The sequence below is a fragment of the Equus asinus genome, chromosome 22 (assembly GCF_041296235.1).
Source record: "Equus asinus isolate D_3611 breed Donkey chromosome 22, EquAss-T2T_v2, whole genome shotgun sequence".
NCBI lineage: Eukaryota > Metazoa > Chordata > Mammalia > Perissodactyla > Equidae > Equus > Equus asinus.
This window is the reverse complement of record NC_091811.1, coordinates 32619481-32634953: the sequence shown is the minus strand read 5'-3', so window position 1 is coordinate 32634953 and position 15473 is coordinate 32619481.

The following is a 15473-nucleotide window of genomic DNA, read 5'->3' as shown; positions in this document are numbered from 1 at the left end:
TACTAATGCATGGATAAATATCCCTGGCCACACACAGAGTAAAAGCTTGGCTGAGAACTGGGATGAACAATTAAAACACCTGTTAATAAACCCAGGGGATGATAAGGCAGCAAAAGATAGCTGACTCGCTTGGGTGAATGCATGTTTCATCTGATTAAATGGGTAATAAAAGAGAGACACATTTGGATAGGTTTTGGGAATGTGGAATTGAGAAGAAGAGTGGAGTCTGAAGCAACCACGACAATTCTGCATTCACCCTATCTCACAAAATTTTTCTTTGTTTTCCTGGATCCAAATGTGCTGGGTCTGAGACTGTCCTTCTGTGTCTGGAAGAGGGAGATAGTATTCTGAACACTGTTTTAAGTCCTCTGAATTTGACTCAGTGTATTCTTAAGGGAACAGTGAACTGGACAGCATGTCATATGCCTAAACCAGGCCTGACTGTAAGTGCTATGTCACTGACTAGTGGTAGAAATAGTCTCATCATCCTTAACGTTTCTAACCCTAGTTCTGTTTCCTGGGCAAGGACAGAAGAGGAAACTTGACAAGGCTATGCCTACTGCCTGCCCTGTGGTTGTGCAGAGACTCCCACCCAGGAAGGCTGAAACAAGGTAATAAATGGAAACAAGTGAAAATTGTGGAAGATGAGAAGGGAATATGTAACTGGGTCATGATGCTAGCAAGGGGCACCATCCCCTCCCTCTTGAGAGAACATCTCAGAGCAAGAGAACCGTACTTTTAGCTGTTTCAGATGTGGTGTTGAGTCATGGCCAATGCTAGGCAAAGCCCCCAGATTTGTTTTCCCCTGAGAAGGAGAAGTGGATTGAAGCCATACTATAAGAAAAATATACTTGGGAAACTTAGAGAAAAGATATTAATCAGCATCCCTTTATGACTCACTTGAATAAGAGCAGGTTGCAATCGCCATTTAGGTAACGTTATGTTGGTTATGTTTATCGTATTGACCCTTGCAGTTTCTAGAGAAACTGTATCTTTGAGTTGGAGGATACATTGCAGATTCGGCATTTGTAGCTGATATTGTGCCTTGCTGTGAACCAAGATGACAGCCTGTTAAGGCAATTGGGTATGATGGGAGGTGATTTGCTACATTGGTGCCTGCCTTGTATGTGAGGGCCTACTTTGTTCTTTTGACAATACCAGATGTGAATGCAGATAGAATTCTATACAAGCTTGTCTGATGGAATCGGGGTGGTGCCCCACAGTGTGAATATTGCCTTGATATGATTATCATTAACACTGATAGTTCATTCTTGGAACTTCAAAAAAAAAAATTAAACACAGAGGCAACATTTGTTGTGCCTTAACCAATACTGCCTCAATTTCCAGAGAGGGACCTGTGGGTCTTGGGACTTGGACTTGGTATGTGAAGACAGGTGGCCAGAGCTCTTCTGGAGCCTCACGATAGGAAAGACCTGTTAAGCCAGGTAAGGGTGACTAGTGGGACTGCTGCAGGCTTGGCACTTGGTCTGGAAAGATGATGAAGCAATATGAGAATGGACTTTACTTATCATTAAACTGATGGAGGATCAGGTTTGATCCCATCTCTGTGGGAGGCGTGAACCTTGACATGTGGCTTGCAATAGAAGCTGATATACAGCCGTCCCTCAGTATCCAGGTGGATTGGTTCTAGGATACCAAAATCTGAGGATGCTCAAGTCTCTTGTATAAAATGGCCTAGTATTTGCATGTAACCTACGCACATCCTCCTGCATACTTTAAATCATCTCTAGATTACGTATAATACCTAATACAGTATTGATTAGAGAATAGTGACAAGGAAAGAAAAAGTCTGTACTTGTTCAGTACAGACACAATCGTCATAGGCCTTTCAACCCAAGGTTGATTGAATCCAGCGGATGCGGAACCCATGGATACAAAGGGACAACTGTCTTAAAAGGGCAGTGCCCAGGTCTAATGTAGGCTCACTCTAGAAGGGTGCATTGTGGGAAAACTGTGGCCAGCCTAAACTATGATAAGATGTCACTGGTAAGTGTGATCTTTAGTTTAGTTCCATCACACCCACAATGCCTCAAATTAAAAAGGTATTTATATTCTCCATGGCACAAATTGGTTGGGTTTTGTCAAATTAAGGATCATTGCTTACCATGCAGAACAGCAGACCCCCACCCCAAATCTTCCGAATTGGAACCTGCGTTTTTAACAAGATCCCCAGGTGACTCATATGTATGTGAAGCCTGAGAGGCAGTGGAATAGGCTTTCTCTATCTTTCTCATGATGCAGGATTGCCTCTGTTTCTGTCAGTAGATCTGAAAGAATAATTAGGGACTTTTCAAGGTTTTGCTATTTACAAATATATTATCCTGTATAAAAGAGATTTTTCAAATGCCAAATATTTACCTAGAATCACCAGGTTAAGTTGTTGTTACTCCATTTGCACCTAAGCATTTCTATTAGTAGATGGCTCGGTGGTCCGTCTAGTAAGGACGATAGGAGCTACACCAAAGTCCCCATCCTGGCCCCTTTGATCTAGTCTTCCTCTATCTCCAGAGAAACAGAACCAATAGGATATATGTATATAAAATGAGGAATTATATATACATATATATGTGGGAGGAATTGGTTCACGTGATTATGGAGCCTGAGAGAAGTCCCATGGTCTGCCATCTGCAAGCTGGGGACCCAGGAAAGCTGGTGGTATAATTTCAGTCCAAGACTGAAGGCTTGAGAACCCAGGGAGCCGATGGTATTTTGGACTAGAATTTTCTAGTCCAAGAGCAGGGGAAGACCAATATTCCAGCTCAATCAGGCAGGCAGGACGAAAAAAAAGGCAAATTCCTCTTTCCTCTGCATCTTGTTCTATTCAGGCCCTGAGTGGATTGCATGATGCCCACCCACATTAGGAGGGCAATTTACTTTACTGAGTCCATCCATTCAAATGCTAACCTCATGCAGAAACAGCCTCGCAGACACAGGCAGCAATATTGTTTCATCTGGGCACGCTGTGGTGCAGTCAAGTTGACACAGAAAATTAACCATCATAGAACCAAAGAAATTTTTCTTTGTTTCTCATGCTATGTTTACCACTCTGATTCTAACTCTATGTGGTTATAGTTGTATAATTGTAGAATTCTATGACAAGAGGGACCTTCAAGATTATCAAGCATAATTCTCTGATTTTAGAAGAGAAAAACATGTGGCTCAGAAAGATTAGGTGACTTTGTGATCCATTGTGGGTGGAATTTGGTATAGTGTACATATTGACATTTAGAAAAAAATGAATATATTGTGCCAGACGGAATGGGCATTTAGTCTCCACTGGGTCTCATAAAATAGATTACCTTACAAAGTACACAAAGAATTTGTTGGAACACGGCCCTATGATAAAACCACCCTAGGCCCTTGAAACATGATTCAATACGTTTGCTTCTGGATATTTTTACTGACAGGAGCAAAGGTATTTGGATGTGAAAGAGGAGAGAATTTCTTTGCTTTAGAATGTGAACTTAGAAATACAGATTTGTCTTGATAAACTTTTTTTTCATGTTCCATGGGCTCTTTGTATAACATAAAGTCTGTAAATCCAATATGCAGATAAGAAACAAAGTGAAAATTTGAAAGAAAGAAAGAATGAAAGATCTTGTTGCAATGGGTCTAGCTAGAACTGTTAAAAAAGTTTTCTAGATATGGCATAAAATCACAAGGGGTGAGAGGACTGTGGCCTGAAATGATATAGGGAAAAATAAACTTTCATGAAAAGGACGGGATTTGAAGATGGGTGAGATCTGTACAGGAAGAAGTGAGCCAGCATTTCAAATGAAGGGGCTTACATAAATGAAGCAAGCACAAGAAAAGGAGGGACACAAAGTAGAATGACTTGGTTGGAGGCAATTGTTTGTATGGGGAAATAAGACTGAGAATAAGGATTCGTGAGATTGTGGTGCATCGTGCCTGACAGGCTATCGATTTTACCTGAGCATAAATGTGGGTAGCTGAAAGTCCTTGTGGAACGTCAGGAGGATGTGATTCAAAGAGTTTCTAAGAGAGATAAACATGTCTGTGGTTCACAAGATAGGTGAGTGGAAGGATTGCAGGTAAGGAGGGAGAGAAAAGAAAGTCAGAAGCAGAATTGAGATGGTAGCAAAAAGGGAAGGTTGGATTCAACACACACGAAGAAAGAAATGGCAGAACTTAGTACTGGTTAGATGGGATAAATTCACTAATGATTCATTCTTTTTATCCATATCCCAGGGACCTAGGATTTCCTTAATTTAAAGTAAAGATGAATATTTACTGTACATAAGGTTAATCAGTAACATGTTCTTTTTAGTGTGAAAATATTAACACACTTGTATTAAGCAATCTCTGAATACATGTGGAAAGAATAACATCCGAGCCCCTTCAGTTCGTTGCTTAGGGTCACTCCCTTAAAAAGCTACCCATTTTTAAAAAGTTTTTCTCAAGATGTTTCTAGGCAGACTTTGAACAAGAATAAAACTGTATAAATTTTAAAGTTTCTATATGCCTCAAATCACTCCTTTGAAAACTAGGAATAACAGTATGTAGTACCTCACAGACTGTCGCGAGGATTTAATGAGTTCCATGTTCAGCGCCACACTTAGTGTCTTGGTAAGTGTTGGCTCCCCTCCTGCAGTTTTCTCCTTCTTATGTTTAATGCATCTCAATTGCCTTTTTGAAATCATGGAACTGTTGCTGTACAACAAAATGGCCATTTCCTCCCAAACATAGTTTGCTAAAACTATATAGTTTCAAAACGATTAGCTGTCAATTCACAAGAGTTTGATATTCCAACAAGGCCATGACCAGACTCCTTGGATCACCTCAAAAATAAATACCACCTGAAAAGAAATATATTCTTTTTTTGTACACCGTTGATCACGTCTTCCTCCATGCAATACTTTATTCTCCTACCTTCTGTGGCACAATACTCTCTGGGTTTCCATTCCACCTCTTGGGCCACACCTTTTCTAACTCTTTTACACTCATTCTCTTCCATCTGGCCATCTGTATGCTGGGTATTCATAGCTCAATCCTGGGCAGTGTTCTCTCCTTCCTGTGTTTTCTTCTACTAAATAATTTCATCAATGTCACTATCTACAGGTCTGTGATTTCCAAATATGCATCATGCTCAAACCCCTCCTCTGAGCTCCAAATACAAATAGATCCCTGCCTAGATGATGTTTCCACTTGGATGTCTCAAAGGCACTTCAAATCCGCATGCCCCAAACAAAACTCAGATCCTCAGACCCACCTTGTCCCTTGTCTAGTGTTTGCGGTCTTTTATGAATAGCACCTGGGGCTGCCCCGTGGCAGAGTGGTTAAGTTTGCGCGCTCTGCTCCGGTGGCCCAGGGTTTCCCTGGTTTGGATCCTGGGTGTGGACATGGCACCGCTCATCAAGCCATGCTGAGGTGGCGTCCCACATGCCACAACTAGAAGGACCCACAACTAAAAATACACAACTATGTACTGGGAGACTTTAGGGAGAAAAAGGAAAAATAAAATCTTTTAAAAAAAGAAAAGCACCTTTTGTTATTTAGCCAGAAACCTATGAGTTACCCTCAACACTCACATCTCTCTCATGTCTGTTTTCAAATGCATTTCAACTCCCATCAATTTTATCTCCTAAGTGTTTCTCTAATCAACCCTCTGTTCTTAATCTCTACTGCAAGCACCTCAGGCTCAATGATCTTGAATATCCTTTGGCTACCCTCCCATTTCTTTTCTTCCTTTTTAAAATTACTTTTCATTTTGCAAAATGACTAAAAACACATATTTTAAAAAGCCAGGTAGTAGCTTAAAACAGTAAATAAATAAGTAAACAAACAAAGAAACAAATAAATAGTGTTCCTTCCTCCATTCCTTATTCCCTCCTCCACAGAGGCAATGACTTTCAGCTCTTTTTGTTGTTTCTTTAGGCAGTTACTCCACAATTCTAAATAATGTACTTATTTTACCTTTTCTTAATCGTTTTTTAAAAAAATGTTATCTATTGTGTTCTTTCTAAGGAAGATAGGGATTTTATCTTACACCCCCATCTTACCCCACCTTTGCTTAATATCATTGTACCACATTTTTTGGTTAAATTAGTATTTATTCTTTACGTTATTAAGATTATGGATTGAATGTATCAAAATATTTCTTGCATAACTTTTTGTTTTATCTGGAGTTAGTTATTGCCTTATTTATACATTGGTTTAGTTTTATATATACCTTACTAGTATTTCAGTGCAAAACTAGCTAACACAAATGTCTATTCTCACCACATTCAAATATATCAAGAGGTCTCTCAGTTTCCTTTTCTTCTGGGAGAACTCCTTCATCAGGTCCTTGGTCTTCCTGCTCCAATATAGACTCTTTTTCAGCCCTATCTGAATGAATTCCCTCAGTTTTTGTGTATGAAAGTCTATTTCTCCTTCACTTTTGAAGGATACTTTCACTGGATATACAATCTTAGGTTGGTGATTTTTTCTCTCAACACTTTAAATATTTCACTCCATTATCATCTTACTTGCATGAGTTCTGAGGAGAAGTCAGTCGTAATTCTTACCATTTTTCCTCAATAAACACAGTGATTTTTTTCCCACTGCTGTCTTTCAAAATTTTCTCTTTGTCTTTGGTTTCTGTAGTTTGAATATGATAAGCCCAGGTGTGGTTTTTTTTGTGTGTGTATTTGTCTTGTGTGGTGTTCTCTGAGCTTCCTGGATCTGTGATTGGTGTCTGTCTTTTCTTCTAGAAAATTGTCACCTATTATTACTTTAAATATCTCTTCTGTTCCTTTCTCTCTCAATTTTCTTTCTGGTATTCCAATTCAAAGTATTTAACACCTTTTGAATTAACTGTTAATTGTCCCACATTTTAGTTTGGGAAGTTTCTATTGACCTGTCTTCAAGCTTGCTGATTCTCTCCTCAGCCACATTCAGTCACTGATGAGCTCGTCAAAGGCATTCTTCATTTCTGTTATAGTATTTTTGTTTTCTAGAATTTCCAATTGATTCTTTATAAGAGTTTCCATTTCTCTGCTTACCTTAGCCATCTGTTCTTCTGTGTTATCTGCTTTTCTCATTAGAGCCTTTAACATCTTAATCTTAGTGATTTTAAATTCTCTGTCTGATAATCTCAACACCTGGGTCATACGTTCTATTCCACGTCTGCTTCTGATGCTTGCTTTATCTCTTCAGACTTTCTTGTTGTTTTGTAGTGCTTTATAACATTTTGTTGAAAGCCAGACATGATAGAAACTGGGTAATAGGAACTGAGGTAAATAGGCCTTTATTGTAAAATTTTATGTTTATTTGGCTGTGTTTAATGTTTGCAGTAGCTAAAAGTGCCAGAGGCTTCAAATTTCTCTAATGTCATTGGTTTTGACTCATTTATAGACTTTGTGCTTTCCTAGGTACTTCTCCTCAGAGAGAATCTGAATCTCATTGCTTTTTAGCTGTAATCTACTGATGTTATATAGGCATACTTGGAGATATTGTAATTTGGCTCCAGACCACTGCAATAAAGGAAATATCACAATAAAGCAAGTCACATGAATTTTTTTGTTTCCCAGTGTATACAAAAGTCATGTTTATGGGGCTGGCCCAGTGGCACAGTGGTTAAGTGCGCACATTCTGCTTTGGCAGCCCTGGGTTTGCTGGTTCGAATCCTGGGTGCAGACATGGCACCACTTGGCAGGCCATGCTGTGGCAGGTGTCCCACATATAAAGTAGGGGAAGATGGGCACAGATGTTAGCTTAGGGCCAGTCTTCCCCAGTGAAAAGAGGAGGATTGGCAGCAGTTAGCTCAGGGCTAATCTTCCTGAAAAAAAAAAAAGTCATGTTTACACTATATTGCAGACTAAGTGTTATGTCTAAAAAAGCCAACGTACATATCTTAGTTAAAAAATGTTTCATTGCTAGAAAATGCTAACCATTGTCTGATCCTTCAGTGAATCATAATCTTTGTGCTGGTGGAGGGTCTTGCCTTGATGTTGATGGCTGCTGACTGATCAGGGTGGTGGTTGCTGAAGGTTGGGGTGGCTGTGTCAATTTTCTAAAATAAGACAACAGTGAAGTTTGCCACATGGATTGACTCTTCCTTTCACAATTTCTCTGTAGCATGTGATGCTATATGATAGCATTTTACCTACAGTAGAACTTTTAAAATTAGAGTCAATCTTCTCAAATTCTGCTGCTGCTTTATGAACTAAATTTATGTCATATTCTAAACTCTTTGCTGTCTTTGCAACAGTCTTCACAGCATCTTCACCAGGAGTAGATTCCATCTCAAGAAACTACTTTTTTTGCTCATCCATAAGAAGCAACTTCTCATCCATTAAAGTTTCATCATGAGATTGCAGCAATTCAGTCACATCTTCAGGCTCCATTTCTAATTCTAGTTCTCTTGCTATTTCCACCACATCTGCAGTTACTTCCTTCACTGAAGTCTTGAACCCCTCAAAGTCATCCATGAGGTTTGGAATCAACTTCTTCCAAACTCCTGTTAATGTTGATACTTTGACCTTTCCCCATGAATCACGAATGATCATAATGGCATCTAGAATGGTGAATCCTTTCCAGAAGGTTTTCAGTTTACTGTGTCCAGATACATCAGAGGAATCACTATCTATGCAAGGTATAGCCTTATGGAAGGTATTAGAACTATAAGAAATATATTTCTTAAATAATAAGACTTGAAAATCAAAATTACTCTTTGATCTATGAGCTGCAGAATGGATGTTGTGTTAGCAGGCACGAAAACAACATTAGTTTCGTCCATCTCCATGAGAGCTCTTGGGTGACCAGGTGCATTGTCAATAAGCAGTACCATTTTGAAAGGAATCTTTTGTTTGAGCAGCAGCTCTCAATAGTGGGCTTAAAATATTCAGTAAACCATGTTATAAACAGATGTGCTGTCATCCAGGCTTTGAGATTCCATTTATAGAGCACAGGCAGAATAGATTTAGCATAATTCTTAAGGGCCCTAGGATTTTTGAAACAGTAAATAAGCGTTGACTTCAACTTAAAGTCGCCAGCTGCTTAACAAGAAACTCAGCCTGTCCTTTGAAACTTTGAAGCCAGGCATTGACTTCTCCTCTCTAACTGTGAAAGTCCTAGATGGCATCTTCTTCCAATATCCGGCTGTTTCATCTACATTGAAAACCTGTTGTTTGGTGTAGCCACATTCATTATCTTAGCTAGATTTTCTGGATAACTTGCTGCAGCTTCTACATCAACACTTGCTGCTTTACCTTGTGCTTTTATGTTATAGAGATGGCTTCTTTCTTTAAACCTCATGAACCAAACTCTGCTAGCTTTAAACTTTTCTTCTGCAAGTTTCCTCACCTCTCTCAGCCTTCATAGAATTGATGAGAGTTAGGACCTTGCTCTGGATTAGGCTTTGGCTGGTTTGAGCTTCTAGCCAGACCACTAAAACTTTCTCCATATCAGCAATGAGGCTGTTTCGCTTTCTTGTCATTGGTGTGTTCACTGGAGTAGCACTTTTAATTTCCTTCAAGAGCTTTTCCTTTGCATTCACAACTTGGTTAATTGGCAAAAGGCCTAGCTTTCAGCCTATCTTGGTTTTTGACATGCCTTCCTCACTAAGCTTAATCACTTCTAGCTTTTGATTTAAAGTGAGAGATGTGCAGCTCTTCCTTTCACTTGAACACTTAGAGGCTACTGTAGGGTTGTTAATTGGCTAATTTCAATATTATCATGACTTGGGGAATAGGAAGGTCTGAGAAGAGGGAAAGAGATGGGGAAACAGCTGGTTGGTGAAGCAGTCAGAACACACACAACGTTAATCAATTAAGTTTGTCATCTTATATAGTGCAGTTATGATGTCCCAAAACAATTACAACAGTAACATTAAAGATCACTGATCACAGATCACCGTAACATATCTAATACCAATGAAAAGTTTGAAATATTGCAAGAATTGCCAAAATGTGACATAGAGACACAGAGCGAGCAAATGCTGTTGGAAAAATGGCACCGATAGACTTGCTCGATTCAGGGTTGCCACAAACCTCCGATTTTTAAAAAATGCAGCATCTGGAAGCACAATGAAGTGAAGTGCAATAAAACAAGGTGTGCCTGTACTGGAGCCGATTAGTGGGGTGAAAAAGTGTGGGACAGGGGAAGTGCTCTATGATCTTATGATTAAATTTCGGTCTTTTAGTAGGCCAGTGTCCCTGGACTGTGACCTTCACAAATGTTTCACAGTTTTATTTTCCCTGCTTAGGTGAGACAAGAAGGCTTACTGAGGGGTGAAGCAGGAGAAATGCCCTTCCTCCAGATGGGATAAGGCTATGATAAGATCTCTTTCCCTAGACAGCTGCACTTGATTATGGAGAATCTTCTGGGCATATTTCACAATGGTTATTCTTCCTCTACCCCTGGCAAAGCTCCAAGAGGGTCTTTCTCAGCTTTTCATCCTGAGAACCTGGTGGGATTTCTGGTGGGAGGTAAAACACACAAAAGTATGGTGGCCCACCTGACTGTGACTCACAGGAGCTTCTCACTGTCATGCTAGTCCACACTTAGCTTCCAGCAATTGCGTTTATCCCAATTCCAAATTACCATTGAACTTTTCCTAACAGCATGTGGCATCTTCTGCTCCAGATACACATATTCCAGTTCTGCCTCTGGATTTGCCTGTTTCTTCAGATTGAGGGGTGACGGTTTGTGTTGTGACCTCAGTTCTTTGTTGGGCACAAGAAAAGTTGTTGATTTTCAGCTTGCTCAGCTTTCTTGGAAGGATGGAGTTACAACTTCCAAGCTACTTTCAAGCTGAAACCGGAAGTTCTTGATTGCTCTTTGGATCCAAGGCACAGCTGTTTCCCTAGGAATTCCCTTTGTCTCTCTCTTGCATGAGAGCCCTGGATTTCTAGATCCCTAGCTCCCTCTTTCTTGGTACACCTCTTATCTTAGTAGAGTATCTCCAGGATTGTCCCAGGAAAGAGTACGTGGGAATAAAATTTTTAAGACTTTGCACTTGAAAATATCTTTATTCTACCTTAAGATTTGAGTCATATTTTGCCCAGATACAGAATACCAGGTTGAAAAAAGTTTCCCTAAGAATTTTGATGGCCTAACACCACTTTCTTCTAGTTTCCAATATTGCTTTTGATACATCTAATGCCATTATTTCAAATCCTTTGTATTTCTTTTTAAATCTTTCATGATTTTCTCTTCCTTGTGTTTTTTTTTTTGTTTTTTTTTAAAGATTGGCACCTGGGCTAACAACTATTGCCAATCTTTTTTTTTTTCTGCTTTATTTCCCAACCCCCACCCGCCCCCTCCTCGCCGCCCCCTGGTACATAGTTGTATATCTTAGTTGCGGGTCCTTCCAGTTGTGGAATGTGGGACGCCACCTCAACGTGGCCTGACGAGCGGTGCCATGTCCGCACCCAGGATCCGAACCCTGGGCCACCGCAGCAGAGCACGCGAACTTAACCACTCAGCCATGGAGACAGCCCCCTCTTCCTTGTTTTCTAAAATTCCATTGTTATATATCCTGTTATTGGTCTTTTTTATTCATTATATTGAGTCTTTAATGGACTTTCTAATTTTAGGATTTTTTTGTATATCTTTGAAAATTTTCTCCTTTCTGTTTTTTTTCTTCTTGGACTCTCATTATTTGGATGTTTATTTTTCTGTTTGAGTCTATAACATTATTTTCTTAACCCTCTTTTATCTTTTTGGCCTGCTTTCTGGGACACTTTTTCAACTTTGTATTTCAACTCTTCTGTGAATCATGTGTGTGTGTTTCCCATATTTTTAATTTTAAAGAACTTTATTCTTTGTCATCTGAATATTCCTTCTGTTCTTGCTTCATGGATTGTCTCTTATCCCCATGAGAATATTAATTATAGTTTTAATTGAAGATTTCTTACATTTTCTGCCTTATCTCCCCCCTCCGCCCCGGGTTGATTTGTGTGTGTGTGTGTTTTGTTTGCTTCTTTTGTCTCTGCTTTCATGTTGGAGACTCTTCCAATGTCTGGAAATCCTCGCCTCTCCACTCTCATTTAAGAATGAGGCCTAACAAAGAGGCTAGCAGGTCTGTGTGAGTACAGCTTATCGACTTCTGGGCTTCACCGCAGGGTGATAGGCAGGGATGTGGCTGTTGGGAGACCTCCTGCACATATCAGAATCTGTAGGTTTTCTCCTTTGTGCCAGTCAATCTCTCTAGAGAGGTAAGCTGTTTTAAGCCAGACTGGATGATGAGATCTAGAGACTTCACCACCCCTTTTACAGACTTTCAAACGAACCTCTCATTTTGTTTCATCCATCACTTCCACGTCTAGATGTACCAAGTGCTTCTAATTTCTGAGCCTTTCAAGAGCTCTCTAGGGCAAATTAGCTTGATTCTTGTTGGCTTCTGTCTACACTCCCCCACCCTGTGCCAACACACATGCGCATGTGCACGTGCCCACACACCCGCAATCACTTGAGGGCCCAGAACTTTCTCCATTCTGATAAATCAGTTATCACTGTTCAATTGCTTATCTGCTTGTGAACTTTTTGAAGTCATTTGTCTCTTTTTGTATCCCTTCCTTTCTCCTGTTCTTTTGAGTTTGTGCCTCTTTTTATTCCTTTACTGTCCTTTTAGTGTGGTTGCAAGAGGGAGTGGAGATTAGCAAATGCATTTATTCAGAGAAACTATATTCATAGCCTTTCTCATTCGACAATGCTGTTGGCTTTGGTGTTGTAACGGGTTGTGAAAAAGGCATGGTTTCATGCTTTGGTCTCTCATTCCAAGCCATTCTGACAAGAAGAACTTGAGAGGAGACTTAAGAAAGGATGACATTTTTGAATTTTTTTAATCTCAAATCATTGACAATTCTATTTAATCTTTTAAGGAGAGACTTCTCTGAGACTATTAATATTTGTCTTCACACCCATTAGCATCCAAGCTAGCTCGTAAATTGCATGTGTCCCATTCACTCTGATCATCTTTCTGCATCTTGATCTCTCTCAACTTTTCAATTAGATGAGCTCCTTTTCCTCTCTTCACCATGGCTTCACTCCTGTGGTGGTTCCTTCTCTTACACAGGCTTTCACTACAACTGTGATGTCACAAAAATGCCACCCATCAAATTTACTTATAATATAAAGGAGCTTTGCACATCATGTTTATTGGTTCAGTAAATAAACATTTGTAGACTCTTAAAAGTTGTTTAGTCCCTGAGCAAACCGTGCTTGTGTACTCAGATGCAGAATTATAAAACAGTACCTAAACTACCTACTAAAAGTCATATAAACCAATACCTAAATATCAGGTAAAATATTTCATTTAAAACATTAAACCATGGGGGTTTATACTTCTTCTTAAACAGTGCTGCCTTAGCAACAGTCTGAATAAATTTGAGGCCCTCAAATTTATCAAGCAAACAATCAAGCAACTATTATTTGTTGAGTACATAAGTGTTCGAGCCTGCGTTGGCACCTGGAGGAATATGAAGAAAATATAAAGTATTTTTTCTGTTCTCCCCCTAGACATGTAGGCATGTCACGTGGAGTCCTCATTTGGATCAAAAGCACAGGCTTGTCACATGATATATAAGACCAAATACTCCTGCTGCCCAGTTGCTGAGACAAAGTTACATAAGAAAAATGTTAGCAACAAAAAACAACACACCTAAGTGTTTAATCACCTGTCAGAGCCAGCAAATCCTACAGACATTCAGAGCAGGAGGTCAAAGGGAATAGGAGCAGAAACCACAAACATTTGAGTTCCTACCCCAAGAAGCCTGTGTTTCAGGTGGTCTGGGAGCACACAGAGGGAGAAATTCCTAGCTAGATGGATTGGCCTTGAATGATGCATTGGGTTTGTATGGAGGGGGAAAAAAGACATCCCATGCAAGAGCAACAGGGACCCCAAAACACAGAGACAGAAGTGACGCCCGTGTGACTTGGAAGGGGACAGGCAATGGCCTGACTAGATTCGTCGTTCACAATAAAGTAAAGCAGGAAATGAGGCTGGATTGTAGGGTGGGCAAAGGTCAACCAGGTTAAGAGAATCTTAGTTTTCAGAAGAAGGAAAACAGCACATTGCATCACAGAAGTTTCTCAATTTAAGGCATGACTTTGATGCATCTTCTTTTTTGTTTTTGTCTTGTTTTGTGGAAGATTTGCCCTAAGTTAACATATGTGCCCATCTTCTACTTTGTATGTGGGATGCTGCCACAGCATGGCTTGACAAGCAGAAATGCGTTTTTATGATGTTAAATGAGGAAACATTTTCATACCTCCTTCATAACTGCAATAGATTTTATTTTTCGTTGTTGGCTTATTTATTTGTTATTTACTCCACAAATATCCCTTGGATTTGAGGAACAAAAGAGAAATTGAGATGACTTGTATTTTATTTAAATTATAAAAACAAAGCTAGGGCAACTGTGGGAAAGGTTGCCTCCCTCCCCACTTCTTTCCAGAACAGAAGAGGGTGGGCTGGTTACTTCGCAAGACTTCAGTGATCTTCATTTTCAAGAATCTTCATTCGGCTCCACTGGGCAAAGATACAACTCCAGGTTTCACGGTTTACTGTCTCTACTGATTTACCTAAGCAGAGGAGAATTCTGGGCACGCTTGCCAGTGGAGGGCAGTGGGTCATTCTCCTAGGAGAGCATGGTAGTGTGTGGGAAGAATGAGATTACGGTGGTCGTTTGCTCATCTTTGGTAAACAACTTTCTATCAACTTCTCAAGTTCCACTTCTCAGTGGAGAAAGATGCTAGAGAAAGATACTAGGCCACGTAGCAGTCAGTCAGTGTCGGGTGCTCTGGGCCGCTGAGCGAACGAAACTACGGCCTTAGCTTTTTGTTTCCTGATGACTAAGCCGACCCGGTTAGTAGGCTGCCGGGCTTCTTCTTTGTCCTTGCACACTTTATGCTTGACGAGATGCGCAAGCAAATGGAATAGGCTGCCGCTAGGAGGGACCCGAGCTATGCGTCGGCCGCGAAGGCAAGCATGAAGGGCTAAGCGGCTCCCTCGGCTCCGCGGGTCCAAGAGGGTGGAGCTTTTTCAAGGTCGGGGGTGCGATCAGCCAGTCCGTGGAGCTGGAAAAACGTCTAAGAACAAACGGCCTTTTACTCTACAAGGCAGAGGAGGCGAACGCTCCCTCAAAGCAAGGTCGCGTCCCGAAGTCTGCGTGCTTGGGCACCAGCTGCCGGCACATCTGGATGCAGTAGCGCCTCTCCCTGCAGGGCGGAGGCGAGGCGGAGAACCCCGGTGTGCACGCCCCGCCTCGTGCGCGCGCCTCCGGGTCCCTGAGCGTCGGAGAGTGTATGTGTGTCTGTGTGCGTGCACGCGCGCGCGCGCGCACGACTGTCGGCTGGAGCCGCGGCTCCCGGACCGGGTAATGGGGAGGGGGCGCAGGGAGGAGTAAATCTGCGCCGGCCTGCTGGCGACTCGCTGCGCGTTAATAAGCAAGCAGTTACAGACGAGGGGAACGGCCGCAGGGTGACAGTCCCGGCACGGCGGCTGC